This window comes from Emydura macquarii, unplaced genomic scaffold (assembly GCF_026122565.2).
Source record: "Emydura macquarii macquarii isolate MOO-44397 ecotype Brisbane River unplaced genomic scaffold, CSIRO-AGI_Emac_v2 contig_3287, whole genome shotgun sequence".
Classification (NCBI taxonomy): domain Eukaryota; kingdom Metazoa; phylum Chordata; order Testudines; family Chelidae; genus Emydura; species Emydura macquarii.
Genome location: NW_027133424.1, coordinates 4,850,630 through 4,869,640, shown reverse-complemented (window position 1 = coordinate 4,869,640; position 19,011 = coordinate 4,850,630). Strand labels below are relative to the sequence as shown.

The following is a 19,011-nucleotide window of genomic DNA, read 5'->3' as shown; positions in this document are numbered from 1 at the left end:
AGGGTTGAGTTGGCTTCACAAGAATCTTCCTATCACTGAGTATTATTGAGGCAGAATGGCTAGGATCTATTGTTCTAGTGTCTTAGAGCTGAATCTGGTCCCATTGAAGTCACTGGAAATCTTGCCATTGACTTTGATGGGACCAGAATTTGGTGCATTGAGAGCAGAGAGTCTGATGTGGTCTATATCATTTTTCCATGCCAGATAAGGTGTCTGCTTCTGGCACGAATCTTCAGTCTTAACTTCTAATGTTAACTCAAAATATCCCTAGCCAGAATCTTCATTGCTTTATTTTACTTCCTATGCCTGGAGATTCAGGTTTCTTGTAGTGTTATCCTCCTCCAAACTGTGAAGAAATTACTACTGTTTTCTTTAATTTATTTTGTTCCTGTTCATAAAAGTCAGTCAGATTCAGCTGCATCATCAATGTCACCTTCCAGCGCTTTGGTATCTTGTATGCAGAGGGAATAGTTGCAATGGATAATATATGATGTGATACTGTAGTGGCAAGAAAAGAAGCCTTTGGTGAGGAAAGCAGAATTTTTCTTACTCCAGTTATCATTAGGGATGTATAAACCTTTCAGTATTACAACAGGCTGCATTATTCTAATCTAACATTACTTTTTAATCTGGTCACGAACCAAAGCATTGCAGATTGCTATATGACACATCTTGGTAGCAGAAAGCCTCGTGTAGGTGACAATTCTGAGCAGTTCTTAGGTGTCTTATTTAAATCCATATTTCTGACTTGTTGAACCAGTGTTGGTGAATCTCTTAACAATTTTAACCTTGAAACCTTTGAGACTGGGTGAGAGGGGGGAGGGAGGGATGAGAATGGATTGTGGGTTGAAAAAGACATTTCTAAATTATATTTTTCTCTTCCAGAATAGTTACATATTTATATTTTTGGAGAAACAAGCTGTCTCCCATTGAATCTCTTATTGGTTTCTCTGGTATCTTCCCTAGTGTCGCAGAGTTTTTCAAAGTGTGGCTCATATAGCGAGTGTCTAATTAGATGGGACAAATTACCCCATTACAAATAAAACCCCTGGCAACCACCAGTCCCTAAAAAATGGTTTCGCAGCCCCTTCAGAAGAGGTACACATCTTATTGTGGTGACTGACCAAAGAGGTCTCGAGATGAGATCAGAGAGGTGGCATCTGGACAGGTGGCACTCAGTATAATGGCTTCGCCTGTTGCTCGTTCTTTTGTGCATTGGAATAAGTTGCTTTTCTTTTGCATCTGACAGCAGCACCCTTTAGGTCTACTGGCTACTGACGAATGCCTGTTTGACATGATGGGAAAGGGAGAGCTGACAAGCAATGGCATTAATAAAGCAAATTGCTTCTGTAGACACATGTTGACTCTCTTGTAGCCACAGTAGAACATCAGTTACCTGCTGCTGTGATTGGCCAGTAATGAAATGGCTATTAGATAGCAGAGAAGTGGTTATTAACCTGCCTTGAGTACAAAACAACAATAGCATAAGTGTGCTATTCTCAGCCTGTAACTCTCCTTAAGAGACCACCTGTACCACCAGGACAGCTGAGTCGAGGCTTTAGCCTGGTTAGGGAAGGAAACTAAAGCATTGTCTGCACTATCATGTGACTGTTTCATTTATAATGCAGATGGGTCCTAAGAGAGGCATTGCAGCATGTGTATCAAGTTCCCTGCTAAAGCTAAGGACTGGTTTACATGGTGTGGCAATGCACAGTAGAAGAGAGCGAATTCTAAAGTGCACCGGTGCGGAAGGGAATAATCATTTATAATTATGAGCGGTACAATGTTACGATGGTCTAGGGTACGCATGCTGGCGGGGTCCACTCAGGCCAGTTAGTGCACAACACGTTTGGTGTGCTTTAGAATTCACACCCTTCTAGTGTGCATTGTGGCACTGTTTAGACAAGCCCTAAATCTCCAGCTGGTGAATCGGGATTAATTGTTAAGAATACTTGGATCCAAGAAACTGCATGGTGCAGGCATGGCCTTTCTGCTAGCATTAAGGTTTTGTTATATTCAGATAATTATGGAGCATATTCTGAAACATATACCTTTTTGAAATAATAGGTCATTCATCACTGTAATTTAGACGAGTTTTTACTCAGTAGGACTGGGCGTTCAGGCTCCCCAGCTGATAGTTATTATGCCTCTCACTGGAAAGAGAGCCCTCTCATCTCACTGTACTTTGTATCACTTCCAGGGAAGTGGGGGGCAGAGGGAAATTAGTATGGAATGGCGTTTGGTCTGTGTAAGCAGGTGTCTTTCCCAGTCTGCTCACAAACACAGTCTGCACACGGTATAGAGTTCAAACTCACACCCCTCACAGGGTTATGTTTTATAATATACATAGCTTAAAACTTCTCTCCAGGTTTGGCTGCTCATCAGTGTTCCTCACACTAAATTACTCAGCCAACACCCTAGATGGCCTCCCTCTAGAAAGCTTCTCCCTCTTCTCTTATATCCAGTGGTGTAATGAGCCACCTACCGGTGTGAGTCAGCAAAACTCACTGCACATTCCTCAACATAATCAATGCCTGGTAGCAGGATGGTGTGGCTCAGGCAATCCCTGCCAGCTAGGTTCAGTTCACTTTGAATCTCCTGCTTCCAGAGAATCCTGATAGACAGTGAAGAGTAGGGGAAGGCTCACCTTTTCAGATCTGGCAAATAGAAAAAGATATAAACTAACCAGTTTCTGACTGTGACCTTGTGAGGTTGGGGGTTCCATGGTGCTAGGGTGCTATACAAACAGGTGGGAAGACAGAGTCCCTGCCCCAAGGAGCTTTGTCATATTTCAGTTTTGTGAGAAGAAAATTCCTTTAGGCCAAGGCTTCCCGTAGTAAATTCCAGCTTGCAGTCAGCTTGTGGCCTTTCTGGGAGTATAATGCACATGCTAGTGGACCCCTAAGTGCAGTTGTCTCTAGCAGGAGCCACTGTAATAATACAGTGAAATGGAAGGAATGCAGGCTCATGGGAGGATGCACATCTAAGAAAAAATATCCCCTACTAACCAGTGGGGCAGAGAAGAATCAGTGAACAAATGGACTCAAATATTTAGGGTGTACGGGGTACTGCTATTTGTAGTTGTGCTAAAAGAGTTTTAAATCATGTAGTGTTTATTAACAAGAAAATAGCCCTTTTTTCTTGGTTTTGATTTTCTTGCCAATCTGGATTGCATAAAAGCATTTAGTGTGAATGTTCCACATTGGTTTAAAGGGTTAATGCTTGTCCTAGACATTTGGCTGCAAAAATTGTGGACTTTTTTCTAATACAATTACTTTTTTGCATTTCCTGTTTATAGCTAATATCGTTCACTACCTACTCTTTGTAAGGTGGGTCTCTAGGGCAGGCTGATATCAGGGTTACAGTAAGGGACGTGTTATAAAACATGGGGAGAGAGGTTAAGAGACTCCAGCAGTGTGTGAGGAGAGCCAGCATATACCAGAGATGGCATGGGGGACATTAGTACTGGAGCTTGCTGACTATGGCCTAACGTTTAACGTGGCAATTAATTTTTCCTCTAAAGATTTCAGTGGCCACCTGTTGCATGAGTGCTTTGGCTGTTGTGTGGCTCTCCCGTGTAGATGGCTGACTACAGCCTCTACTACCTTGACCATCAGGAGCAAACATGTATTGGTTGCTTGGTTCCACAGCCAAGCCTATGGACAAATTGGCTGGCCACCAGCATGGCTCTCATGGGGCTTGATGAAGCCCTCTGTTTTGGTTTTGCTACCTCAGAATCCCCAACCAATCAGAAACCTGCTACTTTTCAAAGAGAGCTGGACCCAGCCCAGTTATGTGAAAGCTTCAGAGTAGACAAGCACGTCTCACCATGGGCAGATACCAAACTTTGTCTAACGATTAAATCTCTTTGAAATCCTTTTTGCATGAGGGTTTCCCTTGCTACAGTGTGGTCAGGAGGACTAATGATGCCAGTGCAGTGGCTGCAGTTAAAGCCATTGTAGATGGTCAGTTTAAACGGGAGGCAGGTACCTACAAACCAGAGCAGAGATGCTGTGAGAATGGAATTCTAGAGGGACCAGAACAGGGTGATCACAGAATTCGACCCAAACAAAGACTTTTTAATGTCTTTGCCGATGATCATTGCAAATGTGACCAAGATGCATTTTTAGCAAGACGGTGGTCAGTCAGGGTCAGCCTACAAATACCAGTCATATATAATATATATATAAATATATATATATTCAACTGGTTCAGTTTCCACATGGTGAAATGGGCTGCCCTACCCACTACCATTTTAGACATCTGTGAAGGAGAAAGTCCTTAAAGGGCCCTGCAGTCCTGTTGTTCCAGGGCTTCCGTTTCAAGGGTCTAAATCAATTTTTGAGTCTAAATGTTCCTAAAAAGCCCTTATGGTGTACCAGTAAAATATGCTTTTGCACATACCAGTAGCTGCACAGTTGCCCATTTCACGTGCCCCTGTATGTTTGCCTGAGCCTTTACCTGTTTGCATGTCCACACGTTTTGTTGGTGTAACTTCAGGGCCGTGTGTGAGAGTGAGCGCATAGCCCTAGTATGCGCTTTCAGTGCAGGGTCTAGTAGTCTCTCTCTGTAGAGAGGGCTGAAGCCCTGCTGTAGCACAGCCATTTGTATGTGTCTGCCACTAAGGAGAGAGGGACAGTCATTTCTCCCTAGGGCCTTATCGGATGCCTATGGACATGTGTGGTGCTATTCACAGAGCATCAGCTATGTAGGAAATGATACAAGAACATTTTGGGGGACACCACACTACAAGCACTTATGGCAGCTGCCACAGTAACCTGGAATCTAGGCCCCATCCTTGCACGTTTCACAGCTCTTATATGTCCCCTTTCAAGGCTGTGATGAAATCTTGAACTCACCCATCCCAAGACCAGAAAAGTAAAGTAATTATGGCAGAGCTGCTGGTGTTGGGTGACTGTCATTGTAAAAAGCTCAGGGCAGAGCTGGTCAGCAGTTACCTAGAGTGATTGTTTCAGCGTAAATTGAGGGGGCATGGGTGTGGCACAGGCAGGGCCAAAGCATAATTTTTTTGGGTCCAGTACAAACTTGTAACACGGGCCCCTTCCCCCGCGCACACACCACAGTCCCTCATCCCAGATGTACAATCTCATGAGCCATGAAAAAAGTTTGAATTCTGAAATTACTGTTACATATTCTACATTTCTGAAAAATGCCCCCCCTTTGCTATTTTGGTTTCTGTAAATATCCTCAGGCATGATCTACAATTTAGCCTCAATGTTTTCCTCATGGGCGGGGGCTGCGTCCTGAGCCAGGCCTCTGGGCCCCAGTAAAGTGTGCCCTTTTTCCCCCCATGTGGGGTCCCTGTGCACAGGGACGTCCTGTCTGAGAGACCACCTTGCTTCTAATGCCATACGACCACACCTGACATCCCAGTGAGTCAACCCCCCTGCCTCTGGATGGGCGGGGACTTGCTGGTATTGTGTTCTCTGGGAGGTGGCCAACTTTTGAAATTCATGTTCCTCCAGTCTGTCAGAGTCCAGAGCTGTTAACCTTTGGGGCATAGTACAAGGTCTGCCCTCCCCCTCCCCCCCAGCTGCAGGGGAGTTCAGGTTGGAGCTGTTTTGGTTGTTGGCTATGTTTTATCCGTGGGTAGGTGATTATTTCGCATTGGGAAGAGGCGCCTTTAAAATTTGTTGTGAAATTAAATTAGGCCAGGGAGCCCAGCGTTTGGGATGGGCACCTATTCCTGCTTTTAGACATTAAAATAACTAAATAATACACTAAACAGGGTGGAGGCCGCTTGACTGTATTGAAAGCTACGGCTTTCCAGAGTCCACAAAAGGCTATGTGTTAGGCACTGGTGAAATAGCAGGTCAGTCCAGGGGGCAGAGATGAGAGGGAAGAGGAGAGAAGTGATTGGACTCAGACCAGCACCCCCTACTTGCATGTCAGGCTGTGCCAAGCCAGTACAATCCTTGCTAGGGAGGGATGCTTATATTACTAGAATAGCATTAGCAAAAAACATATTTACTTCATCTAATGACAAAGCAGCTCATTTAGCATACAAAGCGCATCTCTTGGTTTGCCTCTTTTTCTCTTGCACTACGTCTCTGTTTCTAAGCCTGACAAATCCTACAGGCAGGAGCAAATTCCCAAATTTGCCTTTCCCTGGTGACTAAATCTAAACTCAGACCAAGCCAGAATCCTGCCGTTATAAACCTGAGCAGCTTTAAAGCTTAGTGTTTTATGTAGTCAGCAGGTGGGTGACTGACGAGTGCTCTCTTACCATCTTCAAGGGGAAAAACGGAGCTACGCTTATCATTGCTACCCACATCTCAGCACACAGACAGAGCCTGCCCCTGCTCCTACTGTAGGCAATGGCTGTTTTGGCTGCAGGGGAGGTGTGTTGCAGGCCAAGAGATATCATTTTTAAAACACTCCCAGAAGCATGTGCATGAGCTGAGTGGTAACATTAGCACTTGGGTGTGAAAGTAATGTAGCTATGCTAACTGAGGTGTCCACCTGGCTCACGCACCATAGTTCTGCCCAACCTGGGACATTTGTTAAGAATTGGGGGGAACTCTGCAAAGTGTAAACAGAACTAAAGAGGAAAATCTGGTTGGTTTGGTGGCATGAGAATGAACAATAAAGTGTAGGGAGAGGAGCTGTACCAGCCAAGCCAAGGCGTTAGACCGTGTAGGTCCACAGTTATTTTGTTGGTGGTGTTGCAGTGTAAGTATTGCTTTGCCTGTTTCTGTTGAAGTGTTGAGACAAATGGGAATGAAATGCACCTGCAAAGCTTGATGGGAAAGCACTGTGTATCTCTAGCATCTTTCAGCTGCTGGGGTTGGGGATGGAGTGAATTAAAAAACCTACATTCATTTAGGAGCTCCCATGAGTGCTTCTATGTGTACTGTTTTTCAGCAATGTGCAGCTGCAGCAGTGTTAAGCCACTAGCACAGCCATTTCTGGCTTATTGAGCACTGTTTCATGCATGATGGGCAAGGTGCCTGACCCGTCTACCCTAGGGCCGATAGCATTCCTGCCACCAGTGCACTGCAGGGTGCTGCTGTAATACTGCAGTTGTCTTTTTTTTTTTTTCCAGCCAAGGTCAGGCAGTGATGGCAAGCTTATTAAAATCTGTGCTACGCAGCTGAGGCAGGTGTAGTAGGCCTTCTCATAGGAGTTTGTCGCTGGCTGATTTTTTCAGAGCTGCCTGAGGCATTAGAATTAAAGGCAGTTAAGCTTCCAGATTCCCTTGGGCAGCTCTAAAAAAATCCTTTTCTCTGAAAGTTAAATGCTAGAGACTATATGTATAAGCAATTGCTCATTTGCATTTAAATGGGAGAACCACAGAAAGGGTTGAGGCAGCACTGAAGTGGCGATGAAGTGAAGTGTAGCGGAATATCAAGGAGTTTCCAGGCACGGGCATCACTTTAAAAATGTGACCAATTCACTGGGGGCAAGTGCTGTATGTGCTTTTGAAAATCTTGCCTTAGCTCTCTAGCTGTTGAATAATCAGTGATAGATCAGCACATCCATGACATTACATTTCTTACCTAAAATGTGCTATAGAAATCTGCTTTGCCTGTGTCAGACTGCAGCTCCGATTTCCCTGGGTGGCTACAAATAAACCAGGCTGTTCCCACTAAAGGGATCATTTAACTAGCATGCAGGCATCTGTCCAATTCATATCAGTGAAGGTTTTTGAAATATATTCAGGTATCTTTAAATACTTCTGTGTAACTTCCTTGTTCAATTTTACATATTCTGATTGACTAGTCAGCTAAGGCAGTAATTAAAAAAACCTCTGCATTATTTTTCCATGGGCACCATTAGGCTTATTAAACCCCGTACTTAGCTTGGGTTGTATAAACCCTTCTTTAAAAACTCAGACCCTTATGAGTAAGTATTTTCATTATTTTTATATTGCAGTGAAATGTATTTATTTAAACCTTGCCCTGTTGGGTTTGGATTTCAAATACACCATCATTGGGTAGGGCATGAGAAACTGTGAAAGGGACTGGAAAAATAAAGTGAAACTGACCAGTCTAGTTTCCGAATGATATTACTGAAATATAGAAAATAATGGTGTAAGTAGAGAGAAGTAAATTTTAAATGATTAAATCTGGAAAAAAGCTTAAAAAACCCCTAACCTGGACAAAGACTGTTTTTGATAGTGATTTTTAACCTGATCATGTCACTTTAGTGCTTCCTAAGTTTTTGTTCTGCGTAGTAAAAGTTATACAGGGTGAGGCGCATAGAGCCAGCAGAGAGGTGGGGGGAGCCTGTTCTTTTTAGCCAAGCATCCCGAGCATTCAGTACAAATGGAAATTCATGCCGCCCATGATACTCTACCCCCTTGGGGTTTTCACATATAAGAAAGCTCTATGGGTTACTGTGAAGCTTTTATTTAATAGCTTTATATCATGCAAATCAGTAAGTGAACACACTTACCACACTGACTTACTTGGGATTGGGAGCGATAGGAAAGAGAGCGGTCCATTTTGTATTTGAAGCCAGTCATTATGGAAGCTTCACATTAACAAAATGTTGCTAGTGAACTGCTCATTGAGCTTACAGCGTTGCTTTTTGCAAAAAGGTTTGAAACATTCCACAAATCTCTTTCTGCTGAATTCTCTCCCGAGACTCCTTTCAAGTCTGCTGCTGCAACATAAATCTGAAGCAACTTCAAGTTTATGGTGACACAGCACAGGGTTACTCTGTTGAAACACAGTGGTAGGATTCAGTTAGTATAGCGGGCTGTCGGCGGTCACTCAGAATACAGGCTCAGAGCAAAATTTGCATCTCTGATCTGAGAGGGGTCTAGATTTTTGGTGCAGTGCTCTTTCGCTGGGAGCTAGCTGCATGCTCTGTTCTTCCCTGGGGGGGCTCTAGGGAAAATAGCGTGGCTGAGAGCAGCTCTGTAGCCAAGAGAGCACGGTTGTGCATTTATTTTATAGTGCCATTTACAAAAGCTTCCTTGAGTAACCACCTTTCCTTCCCTCCCTTGATAACACATGACCTGCAAAGAATTCTGGGGCTACATCTTCAGCAGGACAACTCAATGAGGTTTTTTTTTAATTGAACGGGGAGGCTTCTCCTTCTCTAAATGATCATTTGTTTCTTTTGTGCTTCTGTGCATCAGGTTGCTGATTGATTCCTAGAGTGGGTCATGTGCTATTAGAATCAGCCTTTCCACGGGAGGAAAAAGATGGAGAAGTAGGGACTTCTCTGCAGCCTGTTTTTAAAACCTGAGTTGAAAAGAGCATATGTTGGCTCGATCCTTGAGTGTTCCTATTGTACTGTGATTCTTCATCTTGTGCTGTGAAAGGGAGGGTAGATAAGTGGCAAGAGAAGGAAAAAAGGTAGCAGCGATTTTCATTCTTGAAATTGAAAACAAGCTATTCTAAACAGTGTTTCGTGGAGGGGAGATGTGAAAGCAATACCCAGTTCCCCTTCCCCCCCCCCCCCTTGGCATCTGGGCCTGTATTCTACGTAGAAGTGTCCCCACCCAGGCAACCTGGTCTAGAGAGGCCCTGGAAGGTGCTCTGCACCCCCCCCCCCCCCCCAGCCAAATCTCCCATTTTCTAATCTCACCCCCTTTTCTCTACAAGGCTGTGAATGACCCTCAGCTTCCAGCTGTGAGGCTGCTGGCTTTTTTTTTCCTTTGTAAATGGGTCCAGTAAAACTGCCAGTTGCATCAAATGTTTTCCAATGCAGTCACATGGTAACACAAAGAATAGCTTTGGCTGAGGAATCACTAACCGTGCATAGTGATGAATGGGTGCATTCCCAGGGAAAATGGAAAGAATAATAGTGTTAGTAACACAAGTAAATTTAAATTTACTGTAAATGGCTTTATGGCAATTTGCTAATCAAATTTGATTCATAATAAACTGAACTGACAATCAATTTCTAAAATACAAAAGCCCCTTAGAGGGGATAATTGAACACGTTTTCAATAAAAAAATATAACGGGGGTAACTTTGTCCTTAGAAAAATAACACAGGAAATGGTTTTTGTGTTGGTGGTTTTCTGGAGCAATCACTCCATTCACTCAGTTGCATCAAGCTGCAGCCACGATACAGGACAGTAACTACCTCCCTCTGAGTGCTGAGGTTGCCATGCTACACACATTATTTACAAAGCTTTCCTGTAGAGCAGTGGTTCTCAGCCTTTTTTCATTTGGAGACCCCTAAAAAATGTCAAATGGAGGTGTGAACCCTTGGAAATCTCATCTGTATAGATCGTTGAATTCTCTTCAGTCAGTTTTCAGTGGAAGGGCTGGGCTAATCTACCCTTAAAACTAACAGCGGCACAGCTGTAAGCGCATTTGTGTAGCCGTGTTATGTTGACGGGAGAGAGCTCTCCTGCTGACATAATAAAACCACCTAAACAAGTGGCGGTAGCTATGTGAATGGGAGACAGTCTCCAGCCCCCACAAGCGCTTGTGCCCAGAAAACTCGTTACGGGGGGGTGGTTTTTTTTTTACACCCGTAAGTGACAAAAGTTTTGCTGGAATAAGTGCTCGTGTAGACAAGGCTTTAGTCTTTCACGGATTCCCTTAGAGACAGGGAATCACTGATACAGAACACAGATTTAATTTTGCCCCACCTGTGTTTTTAAAATGCAGGTCTGCACTATAAAGTGACTCTGTGAAAATGGCAGCCGAGGCTTGTGTGTTCATTATGGCTCTAGCTTTGCTTCACAAGCAAGATCTCTTTTCTGCCCCACAAACTCCCTTTAGGCTCTGAAAAATCAAGCTAGGGTCTTTGTGGCTAGTACATGCTCTCAAAATGAAGAGTCTGTAGGACAAAGACCAGCGCTACCATGTGCAGTTGGAATTTAGTTAACCTGATTCGAATAGGGGCTGAATCCAGGTCCATCCCTCTCAAGGAGAGTTGGCTGTGCAGAACTGAAAGGAGTGAAAAGCAATAAATACCTTATTTAAGTCACTAGGCAGCAGATCTGACTCTGAGTACGCATGGGGAAACAGATCTGCTAAGGAAAATGGTGCCATTTTTACAAAGTCCCTTTTCAAACTAGAACAGCACTTTAACTAGGTTACTTTAAGGAAAAATAATCCCCCTTACTGAAGAAATGCACTTTAAATCTTAAGATGTGTGTGGCTATTGCTGGCTTTGTAGCCACTTGTACATGCAGCTGGATTGTTTTAGCAAGAGACTTTTGGAGGGCGTGATGTTGCTAAACCTCTGGCTGCTGCCATTGCCTGCTGCAGTCTCATAAGCAAATGCAGCTCTACCTCCTACCTCAGCACCCCCTTCTAGTGCAAGATTGTGGCCCCCTCTACATTAAAAAACAGGAGCTACAACCAGTGTTGCAGTAGTGGTGGTTTATCTTGGCACCATGGTAGCATTCTGTAAACTGGCACACATTGATCTGTCAGCATGCTTTTATAATTGGGCCTACAACAATGCCCTCAGCTGTAGTGTGTGTTTAACATCCATTTATAATAGGTGAGATGTTACACCCAGTTATAGCACAGCAGATGGACCATCCATAACCACCAGGCTGTGTTCTGTTATAACAGGCCTGAGGCACAACAGAGCTGTTACCGTTTTTTTTAGTGTAGCTGGGGCCCTAGTCACGTCTATCATTTTAAAGTCCAAATTTTTGTCTCACATGGACCCTGCTTTTTGCCTGGTTTTTAGAGTAACCAAAAATATAATAATTGGGGCATCCCTTTAAAATGCTGACCTATGAATCTAAACTGGTGTAGGACACCTGTCCTAAAACTAGAGACTTTTTTCACAGGTAGGAAGTTTTGTGCTGTACTAACTTCTCTAATGTTTTTGGGGTGGGGTGGGGTGTGGTGTGGGTGGAGTCCTTATTTTAAATAGGTGATGTTCCCACTGCGTCTGCAGCAGGTTGAAGTGTGGCCCTGCTGTGTGTAATTTGTGGAAATCAGAACTGTTCTTAAATGATTTTACAAGCTTTTCCCAAGCTGGTCCTCTAATCTTCCTTTTCTGTCTGTGCTCCAAGCACACACCAGCCCTTAGTGAGGATGAGTTGTTTGATTGGTAGCCACCACTGATTGCTGGTGGTGCTGACAAGGAAGGGAAGCAAGATGACCAGGATTTGAGGCATAAAAGGGTGACGATAAAGAATTGTACAAACATTTAAATCAGTTTAGCAAAAGCTCTCAGCAAACAGCTTTAAGAACAATGTGAATGAAAACGTAGCAACTTGGTTAGGAACCTTTGAAAATTCTATAAATGTATACTTGAAATTCTGTTTGTATTAAAAACAAATTGCGTTTTCTTTCTTTTAACACTGTAAAAGAACATTATGCATGTGAGTGGTTTGAGAATTAAATGGTTTAATACTCAGATTGTCATTTTGGGGGGCTGCCTAGTTTGTTACAGCGCTACAATTCATTTGGTCTGTTCTTTACACACTAATAAGACAACATTCACACCCGGGCTCTCCTGTGGCTGGATCTGGCCTTTCATTCATCATCCTCCCTCCTCATCTAAGCTCACTGGTCCATGAAGGAGAGGTAGCAAGGAGACAAGCTTGCTTTCCAGGACCCACTTGGTTTCTCCCTGCTCCCTTCAAACACAGAGCAGCACTGACAACTACTCAGGTTGTAACATTTTCATTCGCCCCCAAGTTCCCGTTTGATTTCTCCTTCCTAGGGGTTCAGAGGCAGGAGAGCTGGCCTTTTGATGGTTATTTTGGATCCTTTCTTACAGGCTTCAAACCTAAAAAGGGCTTTTTGGACTAGGATTTCTGTTACTGCTGCAGGCTGTTGGCATCTGCAGAGAACGCAGCTGTTCCCCCTCCCAGGCTCACTGAAGACTGAAGTGATCAGGCTTGATAGGCTACACTGCCCTGTCTCCCCCCGGTAAGGGGGGAAAAGTGCTCAGTTGTAGAGAGCCTTTCAGAAAACATTGAGTCAGTGAAAATAGCCATTGACCAGCACGAGGAATTTTTTCTGATGTGCAGCACCTCACCTGGCCCCTCGACTGTGAGGCTGGATTAACCAATTTTTCTTCATAGCCCATATGTGAGATAGAAGTCAACTCCTCCACACCCTCACTTAACAGCAGCCCCTACAAATTAGGGGCTTCACATCCCCTATTGGAGCTCCAGGAACGTAGTTGCTGGACCATTGTTTGCATCTGCAAGTGATTCCTGTTGCACAGATGGAGGTCTGCTCTGCAAACCAGGCCCTGTACGTGCTTGTTCTCATACCTCCCTTAGCCACGAAAGGGACAAGGCCTAGGACTCAGGAAATCTGGCTCTAATTCCAGCTCCGCCACAGACATTGGGTAAAGTACAGTCAATACTTAACAGCAGCCACTGGACCTTGAAGCTGATTTTCGAAAGTGCTGCGCCTCCTCGCCTCCCTCTGCCAGGGGGGCACACAGCTCATCTAAAAATCAGCCTCAGGCCAGGCCTCCAAAAATCAGTGGCCTGAATAAAAATGTTGAATAATCTCAAGTCTTCCTTACTGTAAAATGGGTACACGTGCCTCAGGAGAGGCTATGGCTTAATTTAGGGAAGTGCTGTAAGAGCTGTACCATGACGGTATGGCTGGCAAAACACCACAGGGAGGAACTAGCTCAATTTTCCCACTTGTAACCTGCCCTTAGAGGGCAAGTCAAGGCAGAGGCCAGCTTACGGAAGTCAGCAGTGGGGTTGCCAGTCATGGAAGAGACAGAAGGTGGAAAAATAGATGATTAAAGAGATGAAGAGCTTCTATGCAAATACCCCTTCTATAACTCATCACCTCCATTGTATGACCCTCCATCCCCACCCATTGTCTTTCTCCATGATCTGGCAAACAGTGTCTCCCCTGAGTTAGTCCTGTCAGCCGCCGTGGCAAGGTGCAGTGATTCTGGACTCTGCCTCTTAGAAAGTCTGAATAGGCTGAGCCAAAGCTAGACTTGCAAGTAAACGGCTTCTGGCTGTGCTCGCTCAACAGCTTGCGACACTCTGCAGCCATCTTTGTAAGCCTGTTCACCTTCTGCAGTTTTCAGTTGATGAGGCAGTTGAGTCCTTGCTCCGGCACATTACAGCGATGGGGACTGTAGCACAGCCAGCCAGCACTACAGGGCACAGGGGGGCGGTGCAGCTGCAGCACTGCTACACAATAGGTCTTGTGACCCCAGGGAGCTGGAATCTGCTCCTTGAACTGGGGGTCTTGTGCTCCAAGAGCAGGGCCCCTCCCAGGCTAAAGCACTTAACATTCCCACTGTGACTGGTGAACTCAGCCACTGACTGGACCAAGGATCCAGTGTATGGTCGGGCACATCTACTCCGGAGCCACTGCCAAGCACTTTAAGATACCTGATGTTCTTGCTGCCTTTCATCAAAACATACACCAGCTGGTTTTCCCTGGCTGCAGAGGTGCTCTTAGCTCCTCTGCCCAAGCCACAGGGTCCCTGCTAGGAACAGGGAGCCCTCAGTGGCTGGTTGCAATGTGTGTGCTCTCTGGGTGCAATATGCTCTGGAATGACTCACTAGTTGCCAGGCAGCTCATATATGCCTGTGTCCTGCTGAGCAGTTCTTTCAGGTCCTGCCTGTCTGGTTTGGGAGCAGAGAGCAAGCAGCAGGATGGAGATCAGACTCCTCCTTGCCCCACACCGCTCAGGATCAAGATCTCACTTCAAGGACTAGGGAATGAGATGAAGGAAGCCAGAGGCTGCAGAAAAAATTGATTTTAGGGGTGAGGGGCTGGAGCTGCGACCTGAGGTCGAGGGAGCAAGAGGAAGATCCTGCCCTGGAAAAGTAGCAGCAGGGAAAGCAAATATAACCAGTCCCAGGCTCTCTACCTACAGACAAGGCTGCAGCCAGACCATCTCCTCTCAGCAAGAGATGGTCTCTCAGACCCCAACTTTCAGGGAAGGGCAGCAGCAGGGAATGAACGAAAGAGGCTGCTAGTACTTCTTCACCTACCCTCCATGCAGGTTTTTGTGTCAGGCCAGTTTCTATAAAACAAGAGCCCAGCTGGGAATAAAATCATTCAATAGCCTAGGAGTTTCAGTAGCATGAAGCTATCTGAACCAGGGGTTAGACAGTTAAGCTCTCATCAATTGGGGGAGAGGACTTAAAATTACAACATGCTCATAATACTGAAATCAAACCATAGTCACTTGAACTTCCCCTGTTAAAGCTCCATGTCTGGGAAAGATACTGACTATTAGAAAGTATGGAAAGGCACAGGCATTCAGACCCTGGGATAAAGAATCTGTATAGAACACCCTTAACTTTGCCCCTGATCTACTAAGAACTAGGACACAATCTCACGTACATCCAACACACCTCTCGGCATGAGTGATTCCAGAAACTGGCAGCTGTAACTTAATTACCTTACACTCAGTCATTGATAGGCCTGTGGAGTCAAGAGCTGATTTAATGAGTTGCATAGAGGAAGACATTTACAGTGCACATTGTATCAGTCCAACAAAACCCAGGAACTAGGCTACCTATCCTTGAGTGCCATCTACTGGCACAATGTATAGTGCATCCCCCCGTAATATACTACTGTACCATTTAGACTGAAGTGCACTTCCCTGCCTCTACATTAGCACCCTATAATATGTCTGCCTCAAGGCCATGCCCTTGTCACTGATAAGAGACTGGCTTTTATAGCTCTTCCTCAACGGGCCACATTCAGAGACAGACAAGGTAAGAGCACTGTGCCGCATAGCTCAGACGTATAGCCACAAACCTATGCACTGGTGGAGCTAGTTAGATTATGTACAAGGATCCGAGACCACACTTACACAGGAGACCAGATGCACAAAATCAAAGCCACACAAACCATAGTTCCTCAACACCACAAGCTAACTGTGGAAATGAAATACTTAAAGCCCTTAAAATGTCTCCCTCGTACACAAGAAGTGTGACAAGTGTATGATAAGTTTCCAGTTCACAGGGCCTGATTCTCATGGGAGACTTCAACCACCCTGACATCTGCTGGAAGAGCAATACAGCAGAGCACAAACAATCCAGGAAGTTTTTGGAGAGTGTTGCAGACAATTTCCTGGTGCAAGTGCTGGAGCAACCAACTAGGGGCTGTGCTCCTCTTGACCTGCTGCTCACAAACAGGGAAGATTTGGTAGGGGAAGTACAAGTGGGTGGCAACCTGGGCAGCAGTGACCATGAGATGGTCGCGTTCAGGATCCTGACAAAAGGAAGAAAGGAGAGCAGCAGGATACGGACCATGGACTTCAGAAAAGCGGACTTTGACTCCCTCAGGGACCTGATGGGCAGGATTCCCTGGGAGGCTAATATGAGGGGGAAAGGAATCCAAGAGAGCTGGCTGTATTTTAAAGAGACCTTATTGAGGGCACAAGAGCAAACCATCCCGATGTGCAGAAAGAATAGCAAATATGGTAGGCGTCCAGCTTGGCTTAACAAAGATGTCCTTGGCGAACTTAAACGCAAAAAAGAAGCTTACAAGAAGTGGACGCTTGGTCAGATGACTAGGGAGGATTATATAAACATTGCTCGAACGTGCAGGAATGAAATCAGGAAGGCCAAAGCACAATTGGAGTTGCAACTAGCAAGGGACGTGAAGGGGAACAAGAAGGGTTTCTACAGGCATGTTGCCAACAAGAGGAAGATTAGAGAAAGTGTGAGCCCCTTAGAGAATGAGGGAGGCAACCTACTGATGGAGAAAGCTGAGGTACTCAATGCCTTTTTTGCCTCTGTCTTCACAGACAAGATCAGCTCTCAGACTGCTGCACTGGGTGGCACAGAATGGGAAGGAGGTGAACATCCCACAGTGTGGAAGGAACGGGTCCAAGACTATTTAGAAGGATTGGACATTCACAAGTCCATGGGGCCGGATGCAATGCACCCGAGGGTGCTGAGGGAGTTGGCTGAGGTGATTTCAGAGCCATTGGCTATTATCTTTGAAAGCTCGTGGCAACAGGGGGAGGTCCCTGAGGACTGGAAAGAAGCAAATATAGTGCCCATCTTCAAAAAAGGGAGGAAAGAGGATCCAGGGAACTACAGACCGGTCAGCCTCACCTCAATCCCTGGAAAAATCATGGAGCAGGTCCTTAAGGAATCCATTTTAAGGCACTTGGAGGAGAGGAAGGTGATCAGGAACAGTCAACACGGATTCACTAAGGGAAAGTCATGCCTGACCAACCTGATTGCTTTCTATGATGAGGTGACTGGCTCTGTGGATGTAGGGAAGGCGGTGGATGTGATATACCTTGACTTTAGCAAAGCTTTTGATACTGTCTCACACAGTATTCTTATCAGCAAGTTAAAGAAGTATGGGTTGATTGAATGGACTATAAAATGGATAGAGAACTGGCTAGAGCATAGGGCTCAACGAGTAGTGATCAATGGCTCCATGTCTAGCTGGCAACCGGTCACAAGCGGAGTTCCCCGGGGTCGGTCCTGGGGCCGGTTTTGTTCAACATCTTTATTAATGATCTGGAGGATGGGGTAGATTGCACCCTCAGCAAGTTTGTGGATGACACTAAGCTGGGGGAGTGGTAGATACCCTGGAGGGTAGGGATAGGATACAGAGTGACCTAAACAAACTGGAGGATTGGGCCAAAAGAAATCTAATGAGGTTCAACAAGGACAAGTGCAGAGTCCTCCACTTAGGAAGGAAGAATCCCATGCACAGCTATAGACTGGGGACCGACGAGCTGGGCAGCAGCTCTGCAGAAAAGGACCTGGGGGTAACAGTGGATAAGAAGCTGGATATGAGTCAGCAGTGTGCCCTGGTTGTCAAGAAGGCTAATGGCATATTGGGCTGCATTAGGAGGGGCATTGCCAGCAGGTCACGGGAAGTGATTATTCCCCTCTATTCGGCATTGGTGAGGCCGCATTTAGAATATTGTGTCCAGTTTTGGGCCCCCCACTACAAAAAGGATGTGGACAAGTTAGAGAGAGTGCAGCGGAGGGCAACCAAAATGATTAGGGGGCTGGAGCACAGGACTTATGAGGAGAGGCTGAGGGAACTGGGCTTGTTTAGTCTGCAAAAGAGAAGAGTGAGGGGGGATTTGATAGCGGCCTTTAACTACCTGAAAGGGGGTTCCAGGGAGGATGGGGCTAGGCTGTTCTCGGTGGTGGCAGATGACAGAACAAGGAGCAACGGTCTAAAGTTGCAGGGCGGGAGGTCTAGGTTGGACATTAGGAAAAAGTTTTTTACTAGGAGGGTGGTGAAGCACTGGAATGGGTTACCTAGGGAGGTGGTGGAATCTCCATCCTTACAGGTTTTTAAGCTGAGGCTTGACAAAGCCCTGGTTGGGATGATATAGTTGAGGTTAGTCCTCCTTTGAGCAGGGGGTTGGACTAGATGACCTCCTGAGGTCCCTTCCAACTCTAATATTCTATGATTAGCCTAACTGTTGTTGAGATTACCTTAATTGTGGTTTTCCATAATTCTGAATTCAAGTGTAATTAACATGGAACTTTCATTACTCATTTGCACAGCTGATGGAAAAACCCCACACATTTGCTTATGGGGAAAACCCTTTCAGTAACCGACAGGTATTTTCAACCTTGACCAACAGGTCCTTTTACTGGTGAATAAGTCAACAAGTCAAATACCATTTCAAAGCAGAATAGTGTGGTCTTGCAACTCTTCAGACTGTGAGATGCCTAATGTAACACCACTCAGAGGTGTTTCTGCCAAAGCTACAGGGACAAAATTTCCCAGTTAAATTACTGCAATTCATTCATGTGTATCATGGTCCTGCCTAGAGGCTAGAACTTCTGGAAGGCCAATCGAGTGGTATAATGAGCAACTGATCTCGGAGGGTATATCTACACTGCAATGTAAGCCCAGGGCTAGGGGAATTTGAGTTAGCAGACCTTAGGTTTGTTAGCCAAGGGCTTAAGCAACTACACTCCCAGGTTAGGAAATATTGAACCCTGGCTCCCCCCCAACACTGCACTGTGAGCCCAAGTCCAACCACCCCCCTCTCAGACTTCCTAGCACCCTCCCAAAACAGGGCTGCTCCAGCTCTTTGCTCATGGTGCAGTGTGGGAAAACTGGCCTGTCCGGAGGACAAAGGAAGGCAGCCAGTGGGATCCTTTTGGCAC

At 45.4% G+C, this 19,011-nt stretch overlaps 1 protein-coding gene across 1 annotated transcript in view; it reads left to right on the top strand.

Moving 5' to 3' along the window:
- The window catches only part of ZBTB37 (zinc finger and BTB domain containing 37), a 69,800-nt gene that overhangs the window by 18,120 nt on the left and 32,669 nt on the right, over positions 1-19,011 (top strand). The gene's annotated exons all lie outside the window — the stretch shown is intronic.